The sequence below is a fragment of the Muscardinus avellanarius genome (genome assembly GCF_963383645.1).
Source record: "Muscardinus avellanarius genome assembly, chromosome: 5".
Taxonomy (NCBI): Eukaryota; Metazoa; Chordata; class Mammalia; order Rodentia; family Gliridae; genus Muscardinus; species Muscardinus avellanarius.
The window spans coordinates 113,064,993-113,091,102 of NC_137790.1; positions in this window are offsets into that span (position 1 = coordinate 113,064,993).

Genomic DNA, 26,110 nt, shown 5'->3' on the forward strand with positions numbered 1-26,110 from the left:
TATCATGTAATTATAATTTTTTAAATGTGAATATCTTTTATAAATCTAGTCTCAAATTAGAAGTCAGTAATTACAATATATATGATCTAAACTCATGGAGAGAGTATATTGGTATTTATAAAAATATAATTCATAAACATTAAAAGCTATTGAAAAAGAACAGTACTTAAACTGCTATATTGATTAAAGTATTTAAACTTGTGAGATTCTAATAAAACAATATGAAGGGAAAGTATATTGCTTAAAATATTATATTATAAAATATTAATAAAATGAATAGACAAAGCACTCTAAAATCTGTAATAAAATAGCATTAATGAAAAGAGAAGGAAAATATATTGATGAGGGAGTAATCAAGGATTCAAAACACCATCAAAGTAAAATGTTGACCATTCATAAGACTACAAAAGTGGTAAATCTCTATCAAAACTTATTTTAGCCGGGCGTGGTGGCACACACTTGTAATCCTTGCGCTTGGGAGGCTGAGGCAGGAGGATCGCACAGGTTCGAAGCCAGCCTCAGCTACTTAGTGAGGCTCTCAGCAACTTAGTGAGACCCTGTTTCCAAATAAAAAATAGGTCTGAGGTTATAGCACGGAGGTAGAAAGCCTCTGGGTTCTACCCCTAGTACCACAAAAAAATTTATTTTAAAATTTACATAAGGCATTAAATAAATATAATAAAAAAGTAAAAGTTGTACATATGTGCAGAATTTTAAAAATAAACAATATATAAATTTTGATGGAAAAACTAAAGATCTCTTCTAAATTGAAAGTTTTATCAAAAATAACTAATAAATAGCTAGACTTTAATTATTAAAATAGTAATAAATAAGATACATACCAGAAAATATCAATGGTTTTATAAATGAACCAAGCCTGAATGTTTCTAGAAGCTAAAAATAAAATCAAAACATGTGTTCTAAATGGGTTTATCTGACTTAAGATGCCAGTTCCGTACTTCAAAGTCTAATTCATTTACAATTTTTTTCTCTCCATGAGATTCTCACAGGATTTTTATTTTGAGAACCGTTGTAATTATAATAATAACTCCCCTGTGTCCTCCATTAGGCGTAAGCCCTAATTCCTAGAACCTGTGAGTATGTTACCTTACAGGGCAAGAGAATTGTACAGGTGTGATTATAGTTATTACAGACTCTGAAATGAGAAAGTTATCCTGGATTATCTGGATAAACCATATGTAATCACAAGAGTCCTTCAAAATGAAAGAGTGAGTTAAAAGTATGGGTCAGAGAGATTCAGGTTGAAAAAAGGTAGGAGCAATGCCAGATACAAGGAACAAGGCCTGCCTTTGCCATATTTTAAGATGGAGGAAGAGGCTATGAGCCAAGGAATATGGTAGCCGATAGAAGATAGGAATAGGCCTCACCTAACAGCTGCAAGATGCTGGGAACGTTGTCGCTCCAAACACAAGTTAACTGAGTTTTACCAAAAAATCCTCAGAAAGTGTAGCTCCAGAACAGAAAGAAGTTATAGCCTGGTGTGCTGACCAGCACTTTTGTAATCCCAGTATTGGGAAGCTGAGAGGAAGGATTGCAGGTTTGAGGCCAAGAAACAATAATTTAGTGAGACACTGTTTCAAAATAAAATAGAGCTTAGTGTGTAGCTCAGAAGCAGAACATCTCAAGCAGCTCTCTCTCATTCTAATTTTTGTATAGTTAAAAAAAATTCTGGTCTCCTGACTTATGACACTGTAATTTACAAAATTGTGTCATTTTAAGCCAGTAATTTTGTGGTTTTTTTTTTAATAGTAGCAACATAAAATTAATAGGAGCACTATAAGGGTAATTAGTACATTCTGCTTAATTTATCTATCAGTTCCCTTTTCTGCAAACAGTGAATCTTCTCAAAGGATAAGTCATCTTACATCCATGTGTCAACATATCCAAACACATATTAGGCGTGTGCATACTTCTATGTAGAGCTATATTTTATAGATTTGTTTTCTTAAGCTATAAAATATGATTTTCTTCAGTATGAATATTTCCTGTTTTTACACTTGAAAAACTTGTTCCATTGCTAAACTTCCACCAAGTAAATTAATTACATTGTTATGTAAACATTTTAACAAGTGGCTTTATGTTATAAAAATGAGGGCAATTTTTGCAATGCTAGTGAATTTAGATTTGCTGTTCATTCAACTGATTTTTATTTATGTTTTAAAAAGAAACAACAGTAACAGCATCTGTCCTCATTAAGTAATACATACCTGACTTGAGTTTTAAGTATGAATATTCTGAGTAAACTTAGTTGTCCTCAGACCACATTGGGCTTAAGTAATAATAAATAATAATGTTTTATTCCCAAAGTTGGGCTTTTAATTATCAATTTCTAAACCTGAAAAATTATAACAAAGACTCTAGAAATGAACCTTTTCTTTTTATTCTTGATTGCTGACTCCTGACTCCTGACTTCTTTACCCTCTGCAAAGAAGACAGCTATTTCCACATTTTTGTTTCTCTTGTCTTCTATTGTGAAATTTAGAGACCTCCTTCATTAGCTCTAGCTTTTCCTGCCACACAATTCCAAACAACACTTGTATCTTTGTTAATGGTAGAACATTAGCATGAGTTTCACTGCATTAGGGAGGCAAGTCCATCTTCCATCCCAGCTAAGGCAAAAACTTAGTGCAATTCAATTACACATCATAGTGAAGTTCAATGCGATAGAAACATACATGCACACCGTCCTTGGTGTATTTCCTTCCATATTCCACCCTAATCTCCTTCTTTCCTCCTAGTACATTTTTTATTATGCTTCCCCTGAAGCCACTCAGTCTTGCTGTAGGGTCTCTAAAACCTACTTATATGTTCCCCTAGCTCCTTAAGTCATTAATGAAATTAAAAAAATCTGGATATAACTTTTGTCTCTTTGGTCTGTACCAAATACATATTCCATGTACCTGACAGAAAGTCTTTTAGACTTCTTTAACATTTTTTCATAAATTTTGTTTCTAAGACCTCCCTACATATATGGAGTTACCAGTATACATTAATCTGGGCAGAAGGAGTGGGAACTCTGGAAATTATTTATAGGAGACCACTTTAAAGACACAGAAGTTGGGGAAATGACATTACAACCTATGAGACAATGTTGTAAGTTTATTTTTCACCTAGTGAAAACTATTTAATAAAGAAAAAATACTAAGAAAGTTTTTTATAATCACATTTTAGCTTCTTTAATAAGACTTAACTCTTAATTTTTCACTGCAAATTCCAATTACTAATTTGAAACTTTTGCAGTTTGCTAAGGAGTGTTCAGTCATCTAATCTGTTTTAAACATAGGTTATGCAAAGAAGTAAAAAAAAAAAAACCTGAAAGTTACATTTGAAATTTGATTAATGATAGAATTTTGAACTTAAGATTTTAAGAAATGGAGACTGTTGTGTTTGGAAAAAAGGGCGTTATGATTAAATCCTACTTAAGGAAGATTAATAACGCTGTTAGTATAAATGGCATGCTCACAAATAAAAAGAAATTAAAAGCATAAATCTAAAGAGTTTATTGAAATAGTTCAAGCATATGTGGTGGGAGTTTAGTGATGGAAATAGAAAAATGGATTTGATGACAAAACATTATAGAAATAAGATAAAACTTGGTGATTTTTTGGATTTGATGAAAATGGATTAAATAAATAATTGAAGCATAATTTTGTGGTAATAAATATGAATAACTTACATATTAGTAACATTTACAAAAGAAGTTTGGAAGTCATAGAATCTGTTTTATAAAGTAAAAAAAACTATTATATTTACTTTTGTTTCAACAACAATTATCTAAATGAAAATGAAAAAAATCTCATAAGGGTTTAGATGTGTATACTCTTGGTATTTTTTTTGTTGTTGTTGTTATTTTGTTTTGTTTTGCTTTTTGGCACTGGAGATTGAACCCAGGGACAGTCTACCTTTGAGCTCTATATCCAGCCCTATTTTATTTTTATTTTAAAACAGATCCTAAGTTGCTGAGGCTGGCAGCAAACCCGTGATCCTCTTGTCTCAGCCTCCCAAATACTGGAATTACAAGCTTGTGACACCACAATCGGCTTGTCATGATCTTATACATGGTAGGCGTGTGATGCAATATCATTATTATGGTAAAGGTCTCTGGCAATATATCTATGACATCATCCTCTAAATAAATAGTCAGATGGTTTCTTTTTATGCTCATTTGATAATTAGTTTACTAATTGCATTAGCAGATACTAGAATTTAGACAACAATACTTTGTGTTTTGATAAGGAGCTCTTTATCTATGAATAACAATATGCTAAGGTATATTTAATAATTATAGCATAAAGAAAAACACTAAATATAATTGTATGCAGCACAAATCAGTTTCCCCAGTGTTCTCTATTTGCAACAGCTCTATAGACAATGAATCAATCCAAATATCCGCAGACTATGCGCGTGCACCTTGGATTGGCTACAGAATGTGTAAGGTATACTGTTAGGAGGTAATATTGAAATTATCAAGACCCATGTACTAATTCGCTTTGGCATTGCTTTCCCTCTTTAGATGTAATATTCTGCATCCAGGAGGTCACACTGGGTTGTCTGGGTTAACTGTATTTAATCACAAAAGTTCTTCAAAGTGGAAGGACTTTAGAGTTTATTTGAAATATAGGATAACAGAAAACTGACCTTTCAAGTTAAATGTATTGTTTATTTGTGCAGCAATTGTCAGTTCTTTCTAATTCTAAAGGGAACAAGTGAAATTGTGGGAAATAAAACGACAGTATTGTCTTTGTTCCATCAGGTTTTAGTTCTGAGAAAACTGTCTTATGTCAAAAAGAGGCAGCAGGTAATCTCTCAGACATTCCAAACTGATTATGAATTAGAATATACTTGTGATTCCTTTAATAAATTATTTTATATTTGTCTGGCACCTGGGGTGGATATTTGCTTGAGAGCAGTAGAGGTAGCATCATCATCAATTAAAGTGCCCTTCTCAGTGGGGGAAAGAAATCAAAGCCTTTTTTTAATGATTTATTTCTAGCTTAATTCTTCCAGGGCGATTTATTTAGGTGAAGATCTGAAAACACAAAATAACATTGGCTTTTATTACTGTTTATTAAGTGAAAATTGTAAAAATGTGATGCATATATAATCTTAGCATCTCTACAGAATAGTTCTAATTCAAATACTATATAATGACACTTAAAAATTAAATGAATATAATATTTTTAAAGATTCAACTGTATGAAGTTATTGGCTACATAACTTAGTGCTAAATAGGAACACAGGAGATAGCTTTTATAAATAATTATTTACTCATTCATCTCGAATCTGTAATAAATTTGAGATTGTACAATTCAAAATTAGGCAGTATTTACCTCTGAAAAATAGAATTGTCTTATTCTACGGACATATTTAAAATTCTCTATTTTAAAATAGAGAATTTGTTAACAATATGAAAAGGATGATGGTTAACTTTCTAATAGGACAATGTTTTTTCTGAATTTCAATTTGAAATGTAGGCTTAATCATTGACTACAAATCTAGTGTTTACACTAAGCTAATGTGTAGGATAAAGGTCATATTTCTGCCAATTTGGATGTGAGAAATAACTATTATATGAATCCCATAAGAGCTGCAAGATAGCCTGGTGTGGTAGTGAACGCTTGTAAACCCTGCATTTGGGAGGCTGAGACAGGAGAATCGTGGATCGAGGCCAGCCTCAGTTATTTATTTATTTATTTATTTATTTATTTATTTACTTACTTACTTATTGTGGGTCTGGGGATGGAGCCTTGGGGCATTGGACCTCCGAACTACACCCCCTGCCCTATTTTTTTATTCTTTATTTTGAAACAGGGTCTCACTAAGTTGCAGAGGGCCTAAGTAGTAGCTGAGGCTGTCCCCGAACCTAGATCCTCAGGTCTCAGCCTCCCAAATGCTGGGACTACAAGCGTGCGCCACCACGCCCGGCTTCAGCCTCAGCTACTTAGTGAGGCACTCTGAATCTTAGTGAGACTCTGTTTCAAAATGAAAATAGCCAGGCATGGTGGCGCACGCTTGTAATCCCCACGCTTGGGAGGTGGAGACAGGAGGATCGCACAGGTTCAAAACCAGCCGCGCTGGCTTAAGAGACCCTGTTTTGAAATAAAAAAGTATAAAAATAGGTTTGGGAGTACAGCCCAGAGGTAGAAGCTTTTCCAGGAACCCCAGTACCACCAAAATAAATAAATAAATGAATTAATTAATTAAATAATTAAAAAATAGGGCTGGGAGTTTAACTTGGAAGTAGAATGCTCCTTCTGGGTTCTATCACTGGTACTCGCCTCCAAAAAAAGAAGAAAAACTGCAAGATAATTCTTGGCTTTGGTCCATTGAAATTATGGTCTAGCATGTTTGTTGTTGAAAAAAGTCACTCTGTTAAGTCATATAAAAGATTTAAATTGAAGATGTACTCTTTATGCTCTATTTTCTTATAAAGGACATAAGCTAACAATATATGCAATAATATATAATATTAATGTAGTTATAAAACAGTTGTTAATTTAGAATAGCCAAAAAATAATAAATATCAAAATTGTTGAAATTTTACAATATATATATATAATTGGACAAAAATTTAGCACAAAAGATTTTGTTTGAATGTCGTTATTGAGTGAAAAATCAGAAAATAAAACAAAATGTCATTTCAAGATGTTAATTAAGATAGATTATACCTGTGGGTCAGGAGTCATTTCCTGATAATAGCACTTGTCCTGATGTGTGAGATTCCATGAAGAAAAGTTGTTGGTCTTGATTCATTGGTGGTGGGCATCAGTACCCCCATTAATGCCCATGTAAGAGACATGCCCTAACCTGGGTCCTCAAATTTTGAGTTAGCCTCTTTCTCCATGCCCATCAGAAAGTTGGTACCTGGCAAGGCATGGTGTCTCTTTGGGAGGTGGAGACCGGAGGATGGCAGTTCAGGTCGAAGAAGATTCTATGAAATCTCTAATATACTATTATTTAAATTAATATTTGGACACATTCTATATACATTACTTATTGAACTAATAAAAAATAAAGAGGTCTATGTGATAGGAATCATGTCAATAAGATACAGTATTCAAGAAATAGCATGTTTTTTCCTGGCTATTCTTATTCGATTTTCTCTTCAGTCAAGGGGATTTTTTAATTAATTAATTAATTTATTATTTTATTTTATTTTATTTTTTGAAGTACTAGGGATTGAACTCAGGGGTATTCTAACTTTGAGCTACATCCCCAGCCCTATTTTTATTCTTTATTTTAAAACCGTGTCTCATTAAGTATCAGAGGGCCTTACTAAGTAGCTGAGGCTGGCTTTGAATCTGTGGGCCTCCTGTCTCAGCCTCCGGAGTGCTCGGATTACAAGAGTGTGCCACCATGCCCAGCTCAAGGGAATATTCTTTTTTTTTTTTTTTTTTTTTTTTTTGGTGGTACTAGGGTTGGAACCCAGAGGCTTTCTACCTCCAGGCTATACTCTCAGACCTTTTTTACATTTTATTTGGAAACAAGGTCTCACTAAGTTGCTGAAAGCCTCACTAAGTAGCTGAGTCTGGCTTTGAACCTGTGCGATCCTCCTGTCTCAGCCTCGCAAACGTGGAGATTACAAGTGTGTGCCACCACGCCCAGCGGGAATATTCTTAACACACACAAAATTAGGAATTTATTCTAAGAAACAAAGCAAGTTTGTTCTGTAGTCACATCTACCAACTGATACACAGTCGATGAAGTGAAAAAAATTGATATGTGTTACAATTCAATTACATTATTTAGGCACAGCCATTGTATGTCTTTATTACATAGACAATATGGAAATTAAAGAAAACATTGAGTTAGCTTTAAAACTGATTAAGATATGCTTTAGAGAAATAATAAATTTGGCATGAAGTGTGAAAAAATGCCAAAGACTTCTGGTTAAAATATGAAGAAAGGATTCAAAGGCATCGAGAGAGACAAATATTGAGATAGATAATTCAATTGTGTGTAATCCACCCACCAACTCCCTCACGTTTGAGGTGTTAACAGGGAGGTTCATGTAATTTTTTGAAACTGTCATAGCTTGTGGGGAGCCATTAAGGTTTTTACCTTAACTTGTGTCACCCTTACTCAAAAGTGCACTTCTGACTGTCCTTCGCCCAGAGTCAACAAGGTTTGGAGTCATGGAGTCTAAGTAAATAAGACCCCCTCTGAATGATTTGAATGATTGATGCTAATTGTTCTGTCTGCTAGTTAAGATTAGGTTTATGTTGTACCAGGGTACCGTTTGATTTGCAAAGTGATATATGTACTTTGGATTTGTCATTATTGCATTCCTGTACAACCCAAAGCTGGAAATTGTATAAATACCAGAAGAGAAATAAACCTGGTTGTTGGCCAGTAGAGATATCGGCCCAGGAGTGTGCTGGCAACCCTCCCATTTCATCCTCACACCTCTCTTCAGAACCCATACTTTTGCTGGCTGGCTGCAGCAATAGCTATTCTTTTCAGTCCAGAGACAAAGAAGATGCTAGGAATAAAATGTGAGTTTCAGGACTGTCAGAGGACACATGGAAGAACCCCACTGTCTACAACCGGGGCTAGGATAGGCATAGCTACTACAATGAGCAGGCTGTTTTAATTGATTGAAATCTTTGGAAATAGCTAATTAGTAACTAAAAATAAAATAGATGCTCAGATTTCCAGATAGTTTGTCAATCAATAATCAGAAACACCAAAGATCAGGAATACACAACTATTCCAGTCAGCATAGTGGGAGTCTTATCCTCTCACTAAGTTTTCATTTCAGAGCTGGATCAAACATCCAGACCCTTTAGGTGAAAAACACAGGCTAGACTCACTCAACAAAGGACCCAGAAACACCTTGCCAAGAAAGTTCAGCAAATTTTCTTAAAGTTGTCCCTAAAGCGACCTGGTATCCTGCTTTGAAGTGTAGCTAGAAATACATTGTGAAAAGCCATGCACACATCATTTAGGTATTTATAGACACTGAGACTACACTGATTTAAATACTGGTGACCAAAGCTCTATGGGGGTCATTTGGTCAAAGTTGTGGTTTATGGACTTATAGCCAGAGTCTTTCATAGACTCCATGGATTTTAAAACCCAGTCTAAGATATTTTTTCAAGTCCTGAAGGCGAGTTGAAATGAGACACTCTGAACCTCCAGAATGTTTCCCTTCTACTAAAAAGATAAACTAAAGGCACCAACTTACAAGGAAATGCAAGAGGGATGATAGGGGTACAGAAGAGCGCATTAAAGTGAGTTGGAGCTAAAGACGCTTAAACATTGGGTTATGAAGATGGAAACTAAACTCCAGGGAGTAGAAAATAATGGCATTTCTCTGGACAGAGTAATGCAGGCTAAATTAACTTGGAGTATAAGAGAAAATGTAAGTTACTATTCTTGAAAAAAACAGCAAGAAACAAGTCTGGGAGGTGCAGCTAAAAGAAGACCAAAGGAGGTGTTTCCAGAGGTGGCCTGCTTAATTATCATCCTAAAACATAAACATACTCTCTACAGACAATGTTCCAAATAGCTACCTTCACAATGTTTGACAATAGTGATGTCTATTTTGCCAAAAGCCTCTCTTGGGCAATATTTTATTTCCATTATCAGGATGATTTTTTTCTTCTGTTTTTTTTTTTTTTTTTTCCTCTAGCTGCATTTAATTTCCTTGAATAAGCTCATTGTGGTCACTATGAAGGCAATCCCATGACATTAACAAAGGAAAATAGCATAAAAGGACATATGTCTTGTTAGCCCGTGTTCCCTCAAAAGACTTCAGGGCCTAAGATAAAATCCAGAGTATTATTGTGATTAAATGAAAAGCACTCAGAGGGAAAAAAACAAATTTAAAATGTCACTCAAGCCATCTCTATTGGTTTAAATTGCCCAGAAATTCAGCTGTATGAAGCTAAAGCATATGGTTTTAGCACCTCATAATACTGATGTCACAAGTACGTCAGGATGTCAGCTTGTTAAATAAAATATAGTATTCCTATTCCAATGCTATCAATAAATGGTGTTAAGTGAAAATTATATCCATAGTTCAGCATTTAGTTTAACATGCTGTCTAAATTACACAAGGTTTTAAGCACATATTGATTATTTTAGTGAAAATAAATCACATACATAATAGGTTTTTACAGTAAATATTTGGATACATTATATTAAGTATTTAGAAAAGTTTCTTACTAGATTCATACATTCATCCTCAAAAAAAGTGAGGCATAGAAATGATAATTTAGAAAGAAAAGTATAGTTTCAACTAATTGCATGAAACATGATCTACTTGGAAAAAGAATATGAAACATTCCGTAAAGTTAAAAAATATATATTAAGTTTAAATCACATTAGGTTAATTGATCATATTAATTAATCATATTAAACTATTTAAATCATATTAAAAATAAAAATATATATTTAGGGTATATTACGATAGCTACTACATATTGCTTCATTTCTGATTAATTTCTTTTTGCTCATAATTGAAACATATTACCATGAAAAACATTTGAACCTTTGAAAATAATGAAATGAAAATAATGAAACGAGCCAGGCGTGGTGGTATACACTTGGAATCTCAGGACTTGGGAGGCTAAGACAGGAGGATCACAAGTTCACAGCCAGCCTCAGCTACTTAGTGAGGCCCTCTGCAACTTACTGAGACCCTGTTTTAAAAATAAAAAATAAAAAAATAGGGCTGCAGGTGTAACTCAGAGGTAGCATGTCCCTAGGTTCAGTCCTCAGTACCAAAAAAAATAATGTTTAATGAACCATTTAAAATTATATATATATATATATATATATATATATATATATATATACACACACATGTACATGATATTAAGTCTCAGGTATATTATATGAACTATCTTACATAAAACAACCATACAAAACATGTATTATTTCTGTATATTACAACTGAAGAAACAAACCCTAGGGGACATCAGCTTAATTTGCTAGAGAGAAATTTTCATAGTATAGACAGTACGTGGGCTCCTATAACATGAGAAGTATCTACCATCTTCATGATGACTACTGAATTTCTCTTTTATCTTTCATGAATGATTAAGCCCTTTAGGAAGCTCTGTTTGCTCAGCCATCCCTTCTGTGTCGTTTCAGTCGGTGTTCTCACTGCTGTGATCTTTAAAGGAAGAACGATTTATTTTTCATGGTCATGGAGACTTACAGTGCATGTTAAATGGGCTCCCAAGCAGGAGCCAAGCTGTAGGTACTCAGAGAATAATTGAGAGAAGAAAGAGAGCGCTTGAGCTCATGGTGACAGAAGAGAGAGAACAGAGCTAGAAGCTGAAGCAAACTGACCACAAAACACTGTCCCAGGCCACGACCCCAGCACCCCTCCCTACCAGGCAAGTCTTTGTTCCATCATGGATGCCTTGTCTACCACCTGAGGTCCAGGGGACAGTCTAAATTCAAACCAAAACATGTATCTTATAGTGTGTAAAAATAAAATAAATTGACTCAGATAGATAAGCAACTTGCCGCAAGCTCTGCTTGTTTGCAGATATAAAATTTTTAAATATTTCATGAGAATGAATTTCTTGCTCAGGGAACAGATCAACTCAGTTATGTTTTCTTAAAACACTATAGGATTCATTTGAGAAGAAACATTTTTTTTCCTTTGTTCTTTCTAGCCACAGTTCTGTTAATCAGTAAGCTTAAGTGTTAAGCTCTCTTTAAGATGGTCTTATAAAAATGCTTGATAATTTAAGACATATTTTAAATTATAGAATTCCTGAATTTTGCATATGACACAGAATTATATTACTTTACATGAGTAATATAACTCACTAGGAAATATAATTTTAACAAACTATGCAAATATTCAATTGCAATCTTAATAATAGGCTTATCTGATCTGAGCTTGCTGTTTTGTTACACATAAGCTGTTATTTTATTGCTTTGATTACTTTTTAAAAATGATCTTCATATCAATGATAATAACAAGTGCCTTTAGGTACAAGCAGAGCAAAATAAATACTCATTATACTACATGAAGACCTGGTATTACCCTCTGCTAAGTTATCATTAGTGAGTAGTGTCTAGTCACCAGACTGCGTTTCAGCTGCTCTTGATAGTACGGTTTCAAGCAGGCATTCTGAGGAGGTGTCATGGCACTAGAAGTTTCTCAGTGATCTGGCAGGATATGTTTATTGCATCATAGCATAGAATGAAAGAGGGTCAGTTGGTCTAGACCTGCCCTTGCAGCTTGTCAGCTGTTATATTTTAATATAGTGTACTTTGGATCAGGTGCTGAGTGCCATATGGGCTTGGGGGAACATAACTAATGAAAAAAATCAATGGCCAGTTGTTTTTGAAATGTCAGGGAGAACTAAAGAAATATCTGAAATGTCAAAATGCACTTGAAATAGGATAGAGTGATCCAAAGGCGCAGAAGTAATTTAGGATTTCATACACAAAGGCCCCGGAGCAGGGCAGGAAAAGTCCTTCAGCAATCTGAGAGTCTGTAGTTTACTAACTATTGCATTTGGTCCAGTTCCTAAAATCTCCCAAGAAAAATAAAGAATTTTTAAAAAGGAAAATAGTGGTCATTTTGAAGTGATTGACAGTGTGGAATAAGATAATAAGGTCATTATGAATTCTACAACTCTTTTAGCCAGAGATCTTTTAAATATAAGAAATAGAAGCCATTTTAAAAGAATTTTACTGAAAAGGAGCTCTATGGTATGGCTAAAAGTATCATAGGTACCAACTGGACTAAATATTAGGATTACTAGAAAATGATAACAATAAGTATCATCTTTAGCATTTGCTAGCCAGTAGCAGTTTGCAAAAGTATGAAATATAACCCCCATTTACTGTCCGTATCATTGAGCTTAGTGTGACCCAGATGGAAAAGGCAGGCCAACTAAAAGGCAAAGTGTATTTCTTGTGAACATAACCTCATTTTCTGTACACATGGATGTGTGAGGACTTAGTGGAAAGACTTCCAAAGCACAGAATCACCATCTCCACTGAGTGAAGAAGTAGACGAGATGAGGCCACTAACATTTATCAATAAAGAGGGGAAAAGGAGCTGAGTGAATGGGAACAAAGAGGAAAATATTTCATAATGGGCTCAGAAAGAGAAGAAAAGTTAAAGAAATGTTAAAAATGTACATGAATTTAACCATGACAGCCTATTTTTGATAATTGAAGAATAACTGAATTACAGTAATAAGTCATCTCATTTAGAATAGTTAGAGGAGATTTTATCAGAGAATACAGTAATAAGCTGTTTGACATCTTGTCAGTGAATAATCTCTACTAGCAAAGTATGGGTTCAGAAAGAAAAAGATTTGAGGTATGTAATTGTGAAAAGAGAATAAGAGCACCAGGAAGAAGAGACTAAGAAGACTAAAAGGAATAATAGTTCGTTATAGAAGTTATTTTTTCTATTATCCAACATCACAATCTGTCAGTATATAAACATAAACACTTAGCTTGGATATCTTTCATTATAATTTCAGAAGCACAGCATATAAACATTTTCTATACTTTTTATCTTAACATTCAGTTCTTAGCATCCACTATATGACAACATACCATATGATTCTCCAAAGGAATATACCTACATGAGTAGATACAAGTGTGTGTGTGTGTGTGTGTGTGTGTGTGTGTGTGTGTGTGTATTGTGGGCTTTTGTTTTTGTTTGCTTTCTCCTATTCAGCATTCCTAGTTTTGTAGGTGGATTTTACTGCTCATTTTTCTTCAACCCTATTACTACTTATCTTTTATCCAATCTCATGAATAGCATATATTTAACTCTGACCCATTTGTAATTGGCCTTGATCACAGTATTGTGATTCACCTAGTGAATATGTGGCATTTTAGTTAGAAACTGAAGTTGTGCTCTAATCTTGGCTGTGCTATTTGCTACATGTATAACTTTAACTTTTCTATGTCTCAATTTTTTCATGGACAAAAGAGAGACAATAATATTACATCCTGAGGTTAAGGATTGATAAATTAATGTTTGTAACATTTAGAAAGGTATCTGGAATATTGTATTTAATATATGAATATGTGTTAAATAACCTCATTAGATTAAAATTACTTGCAATTATTCAGTGTTCCCAGGACTGACTTGAGCACATGCCTCTGTTTTGGCAAAAGTAAGTCCTACGATGGAGATGAATGGATTAGAGAAGTCATCCCAAGGGTCTGCAAACATCTTTGCTACCACATAGAGTAACTGAATGAAGTTAGCAACACAATGAGAAACAGAACAAAACAACGGGAAGAGAAAAAAGCCCCAATTCATTCTGAAAATACTTGCTCAATGGTGGGTCATGATAACATGACCCTTAAACTTCCCAAGTAGAGAAGTGAATACATTTCTCTTCTGGTGTTATTTTTCTTTGGTTAAAACTATATTAAGTTGTGTTTCTGTTACTTATTCCTAAAGAACTTCAGAATACAAAGTTAAATATTTTAATATATGTTTAAAGAAATGTAGGAAGTCTACCAATGTCCTTTAAACAGTCACCTTTAACCAGACGTAGTGGCACATGCTTGTAATCCCTGCACTTGGGAGGCTGAGACAGGAGGATCTTGCAGGTTCAAAGCCAGCCTCGCTAGCTTAAGAGACCCTGTTTCCAAATAAAAATATAAAAATGGGTCCGGGAGTGTAGCCTGGAGGTAGAAGGGTTTCCAGGAACCCAAGTACCAACAATAAATAAATAAATAAATAAATAAATAAATAAATAAATAAGAGTCACCTTTTAGCTGGGCATGATGGTACACACTTGTAGTCTCAGATAGGAATTTAAGGGAGGAAGATCAATTAATCCCAAAATTTCAAGACCATCCTTGGCAACTTAGTGAAACACTGTTACATTTTAAATAAGTGGGCATCTTCCTGTGACTATCACAAAAAAGAATCATTCAGTTTACATAAGCAGTGCAAATAAGTCTTTCTTCAATCTTACTAATATACATTCGGTATTTTATTTGACTGAATATCAGGCCACTTTATTTCTTCAGAGCTAAATTTTATTTTCTAATATATTTAGTGAGCAAATTCAACTTGATTCCATTACTTAATTTTCTACCACGTCTTCTTGTCATCACAGCTCAATTGGAAATATGATAAATTAGGAGTTAATTGTCTGATACACTAAGTAAAAGTTCCACCACAGCTAGTATCATGAAAATGAGTGGCTTCGTTGGACTACATAAAAGTTACCTAAAATAACTTGAAATAATTGTCAGTAATAGTAATAGAAAGTTATAAAAACAATATCATTTTGGAAAATAATCTTAAATAATAATCATCACAGTGATATTTCAAAGAAATGAAAGCAAAGACAAAATCTATCTTTTGTAGCTGAAATCTTGTGTAAATTTTTTTTTAGAATTTTGTTGGTGCAGTATAAGTATGCATCATAAAGAAATGTAAAGTGATACATTCATATATGCACACAAAATCTCTTGGTGGTTCCTACCTATCCCCAGCCTGCTACCTTCCCCATCTTCCTCCCCATATAAGCTACTAAGGTTTTTAGTGACTCATTCCCATATGAACATAGGTGGTGTTTCCTTCTTAAAGTCTCATTTTATATTTAGAGGTTAAAGGATTTTAAATGTGAAAACTGCAAGCTCTCATTTTGACTCAACTTACCAGTTGTTTTTGAAATGTTATCTCTTTTTTTTCCCTGGTATTGGGGATTGAACCCAGGGGCAGTCTACCTCCAAGCTATACTGCCAGCTCTATTTTTATTCTTTATTTTGAAACAGGGTCTCATTAAGTTATGGGAGCCTCACTAAGTAGCTGAGGCTAGAATAAAACCTGTGATTTTCCTCACTCGCCCTCTCAAGTAATGGGATTACAAATGTGCCACCAGGCTTGGCTTATTTTATTTCTTTTATGCAGAGTTTTCTCATCCTTAAAAATAGAGACAATGATGTTTATCAATGTTTAACAATCCTGATAAAGATTGTGTAATATGTGAAATCACCAAGCATCATTCTAGGGACACAGCAATAAATAAATAATAACATTAGTGATAAAAGCAGCAAGAAATACAGGAAGAAGCATGTAAAGTTTCTCAACACTATTGTATCAGTCAATTACCAGCCAGATATACTAACACTATAGACATTTTCAAATGAGAATGCATTTAATGGAAGACATTTCTCAACAAAATTGTATAGAGTGAGAGGGAACAAAGGAATCATAAAATGTTTCAGAGAAAGAGGAAGTCTCAAAAATTTTAGTAAATCATGAATGATAACTCAGTAGCCTACAGTCAGGGAATGGACAACAGTCCACTTAATATGGAGATTAGTGAGGCATGGCATGGTGTCACACACCTGTAATCCCAGCATTTGAAAGGCTGAGACAGAAAGATTGTGATTCCCAGACAGCCTCAGCTACTTTGTGAGGCCCTTTGCAATTCAGTGAAACCCTGCTTCAAAAATAAAAAGACTAAAAAATAGGGCTGGGGTTGTAGTTCAAAGGTACAATGCCCTGGGTTCCATTCCCAGTACCGAAAAAAAATTTATATATATATATATGAATATTAGTGTTGCCAGGCGTGATGGGGCACACTTGTAATCCCCGTGCTTTGGAGGCGGAGACAGGAGGATTGTGCAGGTTGGAAGCCAGACTCGCTGGCTTAAGAGACCCTGTTTCCAAATAAAAATATAAAAATAGGTCTGGGAGCATAGCCCGGAAGGAGAAGGGCTTCCAGGAACCCCAGTACCACCCCCCCCACCAAAAAAAAGATTAGTTTTGAGTGGGTGTGAAACATAGACTTATAAAAATAGGCTCAAAAACTTACTTGATTCTACAAGATTAAACTCCATTGATTTTCAACTTCAAATATTCCCTATGCTTCAAAACAAGATAAAAATGGGGTTAATGATGATACAGAGTTCATCCAGGCTATTCCTTTGGTTTCAGAAGGAGAACCAGCACCTTGCTTTCAACAGGTCAGATGCTCTGCCTGTAATTGTGGAGGCAAAGACATCCAGGGAGCTGGGGATGGGATACCTGCCAGGTAATGTTATGGAGGTTGTACCTTTACCACAGGGACCTGGAAGGCAGAGCATGGAACCAAAGAGAATTCTTCTTTTTTTAATTAGTGAATTATTATTATACATAATAGTGGGATTCATTGTGTGGTATTCATACATGCACATAAAATGATACGGTCAATTTTATTTCTGTGTCTCCTCTTTCTCTTCCTTTCCACCCTTTCCCTGGTTCCCATTCTCTGCTCTACTGGTCTTTCTTCTATTTTCATGACATTCTCACTTTTGTTTCAAAGAGCATTATTCTTGAGCTTTACCACTTTATTCTGTTTGTTCAATTAGGTTTTAGAGTGATATGGTACCTGGCATCCAATTCATCTTTCCTCTTTCTTTCTTTTGGGAAGGGAATGTCTTCCTATGCTCATTCCATCAATGCATTTAAAAACATGTTACTTTGGTTACACAAGTTCACAGCTGGGAAAAAAATATTTTTAATGATGAGTCAGACCTAGCGTCTCACCCATATCTGATTTAGATGAGAATTTGAACTCTGTTTTATTTATTTATTTTTGTCTGGAAATTAAGCCTAGAGTCTTGCACATGCTCAGCATGCACATTCCCACTGATGTGATGCTAGACCAAGTTTAGACTTTGGGGGCTTGTGGGATGAAATCAGTGTGGAAGAAGGACATACATCTGGGGGTACTAGAGATGAGTGCTATAGACTGATTTCGGGTTTCCCAAATTTCACATATTAAAATCCCAACACTCAATGTAATGGCACAGGAGAGGAGAACTTTGGGAAGTAATTAGGTCACGAGAACAGAGACTTCGTGGATGGAATTTGCCCTTTTAAACAGTTCAAATAACGACATGTCCATATATGAAGGTGTCACTACCAATCCCACTAATATATATGGGAAAGCAAAAGTAGAGGTGTAGTACCCAGAGGGAAACACACCGAGCTCTCGGTGTGTATATCTGTATCACTATGAACTTCATCATGATATATAAATTATAATGCATCAATAACAGAGAGAGAGAGAGAGAGAGAGAGAGAGAGAGAGAGAGAGAGAGAGAGAATGAGAGTGAGTTTATAGCACTCCCTTGCCTATTTACTATGTTAGGCCTCAGTGTGAAGTCTATAAATAAAAACCAAGTCTAGGACCTTCACCAGACAATGAATCTTGTGACAATGAATCTTGTAGCATACTGACCTTGGACTTCACAGCCCCAGAACTGTGAGAAAAAAATAGCTATTGTTTATAAGCTTCCCAGTCTACAGAGGCCTGAATGGTTCAAGTAAAGCACAAGAACAGGAATGCTATCGCTGGCTTACTTGGCCACTTACTTCAACCAGAAAAATCATTCTGATTCTCAAGATACTATAAGCACTGTAAGTACATCTGATGTATAATTGCTATAATATAGATATTTTGTTAGAACAAATTTTCAATTATATCCATTGACAGATTATAATAAAATACATTCCTAAGTTATGTAAGATAAAAAGATGACCCCTTACATCACTGCTTTGGGGAATACATAATCGACACAAATACAACCAATTTAACTTACTTTTCTCCTGACACTCAAAACTTTTACTTCTCTATTATTACATAAAAATCACATGCAGATTGTGTCAAATAACAAGGTGCTTGATTTCTTCATTGCATCATCCTAACTTTGAGTCAAATTTTATATGAAATATTAAAATATACCATACTGAACTATGAATATACATCATACTGAAACTCAAAGTAATACATTTAAAATCCTAACTATACTTTGCATGTATAAAACACAATCCTCATATTTTATTCTATCACTAATTTATGTATTTCTGTAACCTGTGTACATCATGGACTGTGTTCTACTTATTTTTTAATCTGGACAAACTCTTTGTTAGTTTCTCATATTGAATATTTATCTGATATATTTTTGAATCCTTGTATAACTGAAATAAATAACTTTAACCTCTATGGTTGAATGTTATCTTGGCTGGTATTTGGTTATTGCTTTTTCTCAGGGGTCCATATGTGATACAAATAAATCTCCAACAGCATCCTAATTTCTTTTGTGTTCATCTTAAATTGTACACTTTGTTTCAGAAGCTAGTATTATCTGTATTTCTATAGGCTAGTATTATTTCAGGATATATTTTATATTATTATTTTTATAAGTCTTGCCTAAATTTTTATTTTGTGGTACTGGGGTTCCTGGAAGCCTTTGTACCTCCAGGCTACACTCCCAGACCTATTTCATACTTGTTTTAATTTTTGGAAACAGGGTCTCTTAAGCCAGCGAGGCTGGCTTCGAACCAGCGTGATCCTCCTGTCTCTGCCTCCCAAGCACGGGGATTAGAGCGTGCGCCACCATGCCCGGCTTTGCCTAAATCATACTGCACATTTTCAATCTGCTTTCTTCACTGTTTTTAAATATTAATTTTGTTGTATTTTAACAATTACCCAAACTGAATTATTTCTACTTTTCCTTGTTATAGACAGTTATTTACAAATTAATCTTTCTGAATCTTCTAATTCTCCCCTTTATCCCCTCATAATTTTAAGGACTGTAATATTGGTCTGTGTTTTGTGGTGTTCACATTTCTTTTCTCTGGCATCCTCCTGAGACCAGATTAAGATCTCAAGACAATATTAAATATTCTTTACATTTTATCTATAAAACTTTTAAACTTAAAAATCTAATATACATTGTCATTACGCTACAATCAATTCTCCTTTTATGTGTATTTATTCATTTTTGTTCCTATTCTTATTAGTTATATCCTGCAATGTTATTTCATAAATTCCATCTACTAAAATATCTAAAATATAATAAAAATTTTACATGTTTTTATTTATTTTTATTGGTGCATTGTAGTCATATATCTTAATGGTGTACAAGATGGTAGAGGCAAACATGCACACATCACTCATTTAGCCCTTCCCCACTTCCCACCCCATTCCCTCCCCACTTCTTTCTTCTCATGTTTGGCTTAGTGATTGACTTAGATATGTTTGTGAATGTACATTATGTACATTAGGAAATTTCCCTCTTTTCTCCTCTCATACTCCTTAGTTAGGTCGCCTTACTTGCTCATCTATGGTTTCTCCTTTATCAAACAGAGTTTTCTTATGACGCTTTTTTCCCCTAGCTTCCATATATTAGGGACAGCATCAATTTTTTAACTTTTTGTGACTGACTACTCTCTCTTAGCATGTTCTTTAGTTCCATCCATTTCCCCGCAAATGACATAATTTTGTTCTCCTTATGGTTGAATAAAATCTATTGTGTACATATCCCATAGTTTTGTAATCCATTAATCCATTGATGGACATCTTGGCTGGTTCCATAGTTTGGCAATTGTTAATTATGTGGCTAATGATTTTTATTCATTCATTTTTCTTTCTTGTGTTAATTTTTTTATTGATGCACTGTAATTTTACATCATGAGGTATAGCTTTCTTTTGTTCTTTCTCTCTCCCATGCTATGGGGTCCCACAAGTTAGTGAATCAATGGTTTGTGTGTATGTGTATTGTGGGGAGAGTTACAGCTTATTCATCATCCTGTTTAGAGTTACAAGATCAACTACTGCAATGGCTATCGTGTTGTGATATTGTTAGTACTATACTGTCATTCATTCATGGCAGTCTGTACTGGTAAGTGTGTAGTGGATAGTCAAACAAGTTTTCAGGCTTAAGTCAAGGCGCCAGAAAATAAAAAGTAATTTTTTTTTTGGTACCTGATAAAGAAATCAAGAAATCCTCACTGAAGTTACCCTTAATCCAGTACCTGATCTTTCTTATTATTCTCTTTGCAGAACAAGTTTTCACCAAGAATCTTTTCATTTGTATCATTGTCTCAGGGATAGCAGCCATATATATATATATATATATATATATATATATATATATATATATATATATATACATACATACATACATACATACATACATACATACATGGTGGTACTGGGGTTCCTGGAAGCCCTTCTACTTCCAGGCTACATTTCCAGACCTATTTTATACTTTTTTACTTGGAAACAGGTTCTCTTAAGCCAGAGGCTGGCTTCAAACCTGCGCCATCCTCCTGTCTCCGCCTCCCAAGTGCAGGCATTACAAGCGTGCGCCACCATGCCCTGCAAGCAGCCTTATATTCAGAGATTTCTGCCTCCAACTCAAAAGTAGATAAATGTTTTCTTCTTCTCTCTGTTAGGGCCTACAATATTTCAAAATCATCTTCATATTCTCAGATCCCTCATTTAACTGAAAGTCTAGAGAAAATGTTTTACTCTAGAGTTCTTTGTAGTTAAAGGTGAAGACAGAACAGAGGAAGGGGGAAATGTTTGTGATTACTTTAGATAGGTCATGCATTGTCTTTGTTTTCTTGAAATTTTAAGAAAACATTGATTATAAAACAGGCCTCAAAAAAGATTTAAAAACCCAATGAAAAATGACATGTTGACATCAAATGTGAAAGACAGAAAAGAGCATATTAAGATATCATGAAGAAAAAGCAAATATCTGTGAAGAAATATAACCTTTGCTTCAACAGTCAACATAAATGACATAAAACTAAATCTTTATATTCAATTTTTTTGCAGCCCTGGAGACTGAACCCAGGAGCATTCTACCTTCGAGCTATACCCCGAGATTTAGTTTTTTCTTAACATTATGCTCTCCAGGACTTTCCATCTTCTTGCAAATGGTATGATTTTGTTCTTCTTTATGGCTGAGTAGAATTCCATTGTGTGTATTTCCCAGAGTTTTGCAATCCATTCATCTGTTGATGGGGACCTGGATTGGTTCCATCTTTTGGCTATTACAAATTGTGCTGCTATGAATATAGGTATGCATATGTTGCTATAGTTCTCTGTAGCAACCCCTTTGGAAAAATACCCAGGAGTGGTAGAGCTGGATCGTATGGTGGATCTATTCCTAGCTTTCTTAGGAATCTCCACACAGATCTCCATAGTGGCTAAACTAGTTTGCACTCCCACCAACAGTGTAAAAGAGTTCCTCTTTCCCACATCCTCACCAGCATTTATTGTTATTTGATTTCTTTATTCTTGCCACTCTGACTGGGGTTAGATGGAATCTCAATGTAGTTTTTATTTGCATCTCCCTGATGGCCAATGATGGAAAGCATCTTTTCATGTATCTACCAGCAAAGCTTGAATGGAAAAATAGAGGAAAATAAGGCTGAACTTGATTAATGAGGGTCCACATCCAAATATATGTAAAATTATGAATATGGCATGGTTACCCGGGACAATCATTGTTTTATTGCTGGGAGGGGGGAAGGGAAAATAGGGGCGGGAGGGGGGAGAGGGCATCAAATATAGTTTAAATGTATACCATTTATGTTCAATAAAAAATTAAAAACTAAAAATTTAAAAATTTAAAAAAATTTTAAAAAGATTTAGTTTTTTCTTTATTTTGAAACAGCATCTCACTAAGTTGCGGAGAATCTCAATAAATAGCTGAGACTGGCCACAAACCTGTGATTCTCCCATCTCAACCGCCCAAGTACTGGGATTACAAGCTTGTACCACCATGCCCAGGTTTTATATTCAATCTTATAACAATAAAAAATTCTGCAATTTTTTTTTTTTTGTCATACTGGGGTGGAACCCAGGGGCATTCTATCTCTGAGCTACACTCCCAGCCCTATTTTTTTTTTTTTTTTTTAGTATTTTATTTTCTGAAATGGGGTCTCACTGAGTTGGGCCTCGCTAAGTAGCTGAGGCTGGCCATGAGCCATGATCCTCTGGTCTCTGCCTCTCAAATGCTGGGATTACAAGTGTGCACTACCACACCCAGCTGCAAATTTGTTTATAAATGATACATAATACAATATTAATTATTAAAAATAGCTAGGAAAAAGAAATAATGTAAAAATAAAAATAAAATAAAAAGCAGTAGAATATTCTATTAGATATGGAAATGTAATTCAAATTTACCACCACAAATAGAAGCAGAAAAAAATAAGGTAAAATTGAAAGAGACTGAAAAGAAAAAAATGATGCAGATGCATATATATATATATATTCAGTACCAATTAAGTGCCACTTAATTTTGGATTTTAAGGAAAAAAGGTAAAATTCCAGAACAGGTAAAAATACCTATAGTGATAAGGGAATTAATTCAATTTCTGATAAAAGTACCACTTAATTTTTGATTTTGAGAGTCAAAAGTAAAATTTCAGATTAACCTCAAGAAAATGTGAGGGAAATTTCTGGTTTGAAGAAAATGGCAAAGGAAATAATCTTGATTAGAGTGTTGATTAAAGAGATAAAAACATTTTTTAAAACTCACAATTTGACACATAAGATCAGTCAGTGCTACTGTAAATAAATTTTACCTCAAAAGACAATAAATTCTTTTAATGATACTAGAAGAAAAATAGCAAATAGCACCATTCTTTATTTATCTAGATGTATAATTAGCAGTCATATCAATCAATCAATGTATGTATGTATACATAGATATGTGTTTAGTGTTTTTTATTTATGATCAGTTGAAATTTTTAAAATGTCTTTTTGTTATTTGTATGTTTGTATGTATACTTGTGCACATGTACATACACATCAATATACTGGCGTATGAGAGAGTTACAAAGTAAAGGAATAAAGAGAATCTGAAAATTCAGTTCTTCTATTTAAGATAAATTAATAATTTGCTATTACTGTTCTAAATTCTTTATTTTATTACTAGATCCCAATAAATGAAACTAAAGTGGAGGAAAGTGGCTTTTCAGATATTCTCTTAAGAACTGCTTTTTAGTATTTTAAGAAAAAAAAGAAAACATATGACCCTTGACTTTTTGAGTCCGATCTCAATCAGCATAATACCCTCTAGTTCCACATTAGTTGCATGTTCCTCTAGTTCCATATTAACTAGTTTCCTGTTAATAGCACAACTTTTTAAATGAATGAATAAAGCTTCATTGTGTGTATATACCATATGTTCTTTATTTATTCATCTGTTGATGAGCATCTAGGCTGGTTACATAATTGGTTATTATGAATTACGGTACTATAAACATGGGTCTATATATATATATTGCTATATTATTATTTTTTATTCACTTATGCCTTTATTGGGGACTTAGTGTATAACATGGCATGCACAAAAAGGTATGGTGCCTACCTTCAAGATGCTCATAATTTGCTAATAGAAAACTAAAGTTCGAAGAAATCATATCAGTGGTAAACACACTGAAAAAAACCCAAGTGTATTGAGTATAAAGAGAAGGGCATAAAACATTGACTTAAAATATTTCCCTAAATTACATAAACTTAATATAATATGAGTTATTTTAATTCCTTATTACAGTTATAATACATATTGCCAGAGTTTATACACTGAAACTATCTTTTTTAAAAATTTTTAACAATTTTTTAATTGAACATAAATAGTATACATTTAAACTATATTTGGTGCCCTCTCCCCCCCACCCCCGTTTTCCCTTTCCCCCTCCCACCAATGGTTGTCTAGGTTAACCATGTCTTATTCATAATTTTACACATGTTCAGGTGTAGACCCTCATTAATCAAGACCAGCCTTCCTCCTCTCCTATCTTTCCATTCAAACTTTGCTGGTATTTCCCCTCCATTATCTGGAGTCCCACTGGTATCCTCTGTGTTTCCTAGTTTGGGCATATTAGAGGAAACATATGTACCTTCTCCTTCTGTGCTTGGCTGATCTCACTTAACATAATGTTAACTTAACTTCAATTCTTTTAAAAAGATGTGAGAGACCATGAGAAAGTGAAAGGGGACTGAGAGAGGAAGAAGGATAGGGAAAAGAAGGATTGGTGAAGAAAATAGTTCAAGTGATATAACGTTATATTCATATATGAAGATGACAGTACCAGTCTCATTAATGTGTCCTGAGAGAGAGGAGGGGAAAGCCGAGTGGTATTTGGAGGGAAACACAGCAAATGATGTGTGCGTGTGTATTTGTATCACTTTGAACTGCACTATGATATAAAACACACTAAAGCTACTAAAAGTAGAAAAAATGAAAAGATTAAATACTGTCTTATTAGATGTTCCATAATCTATTTAAATTCATATAACTACTTTCTCTAAATCTATTATTCTGTGGTTCCTTATTAGAGCATATCATTTTTATTTTACAACTACAAAAAGATGTATGCTTTTTTAGTTTGTATTTTTGTTTCTGTTTATTCACTTTGTATTTATCTGGAATTTTGGAAGAATTACTTTTTACTCTTGGTTTGAGTATGAATTAATTTTTATATTGGTAAATGTAAAATTTCTGTTCATGGTGCCTCATCTTTTCTAAAAGTGATGAGCAGAATAAATACCCCCTCACAAACTCACATTTTCATAATGAATAATTTGAGATCTCTTTTAAAAAAATTGAAAATGACCATTTAATTAGTTGATAAAATAATTTAGTTTGTGTTAATATTTTCACATCTCAGTTTAACATTAAGAACACTGGAATTGAAGACTTTTAGATGAAAAATGCAGGAGTAACTGGCAAATTATGTCTATAAGTTTTCAGATATTGATTCAACTATTTATTCACAATCTCTTCCCAACCATTCAAATGAAAGAAAAATGCTTTACACATTATAAAACATCGAACTTTCATATTATAGTTCTTTGCAAATACTACATAGCACTAATGCCCAGGAGCTAAGATTATGAAAGCATTACCATAGAAAATTTGATGCTAAATTTATCACAGAGAGTATATAGATGTCAAGTGTAGTGAGGTTCAGTCTAAAAAGATTTTTTAAATTTTGCTTTTCACTGCTCTAATAGCATTATAATGCTACAAAAAATCTGACAGCTACATTATGGATTCATGCAAATTGCTTACCACTAACTAAGAAAAATAGGAGAGGAAAATCTTTCTAAGCAGGTGCACTAGAATTCTTTCAAGACTGTCAAAAAGCATACTCTATGAACTCTTTCTTGAATTAATTTAGAATAATTTCCTCCAAATATAGAAATTTAGAAGCAATTTATAGTGGCCTTCCAAATGCCAAGCAAATATACTTTATTATATCTTTCATCTAATTATATGCAAACAATTAACTGAAAATATTCCTTTCAATGTAGTCCAAGGA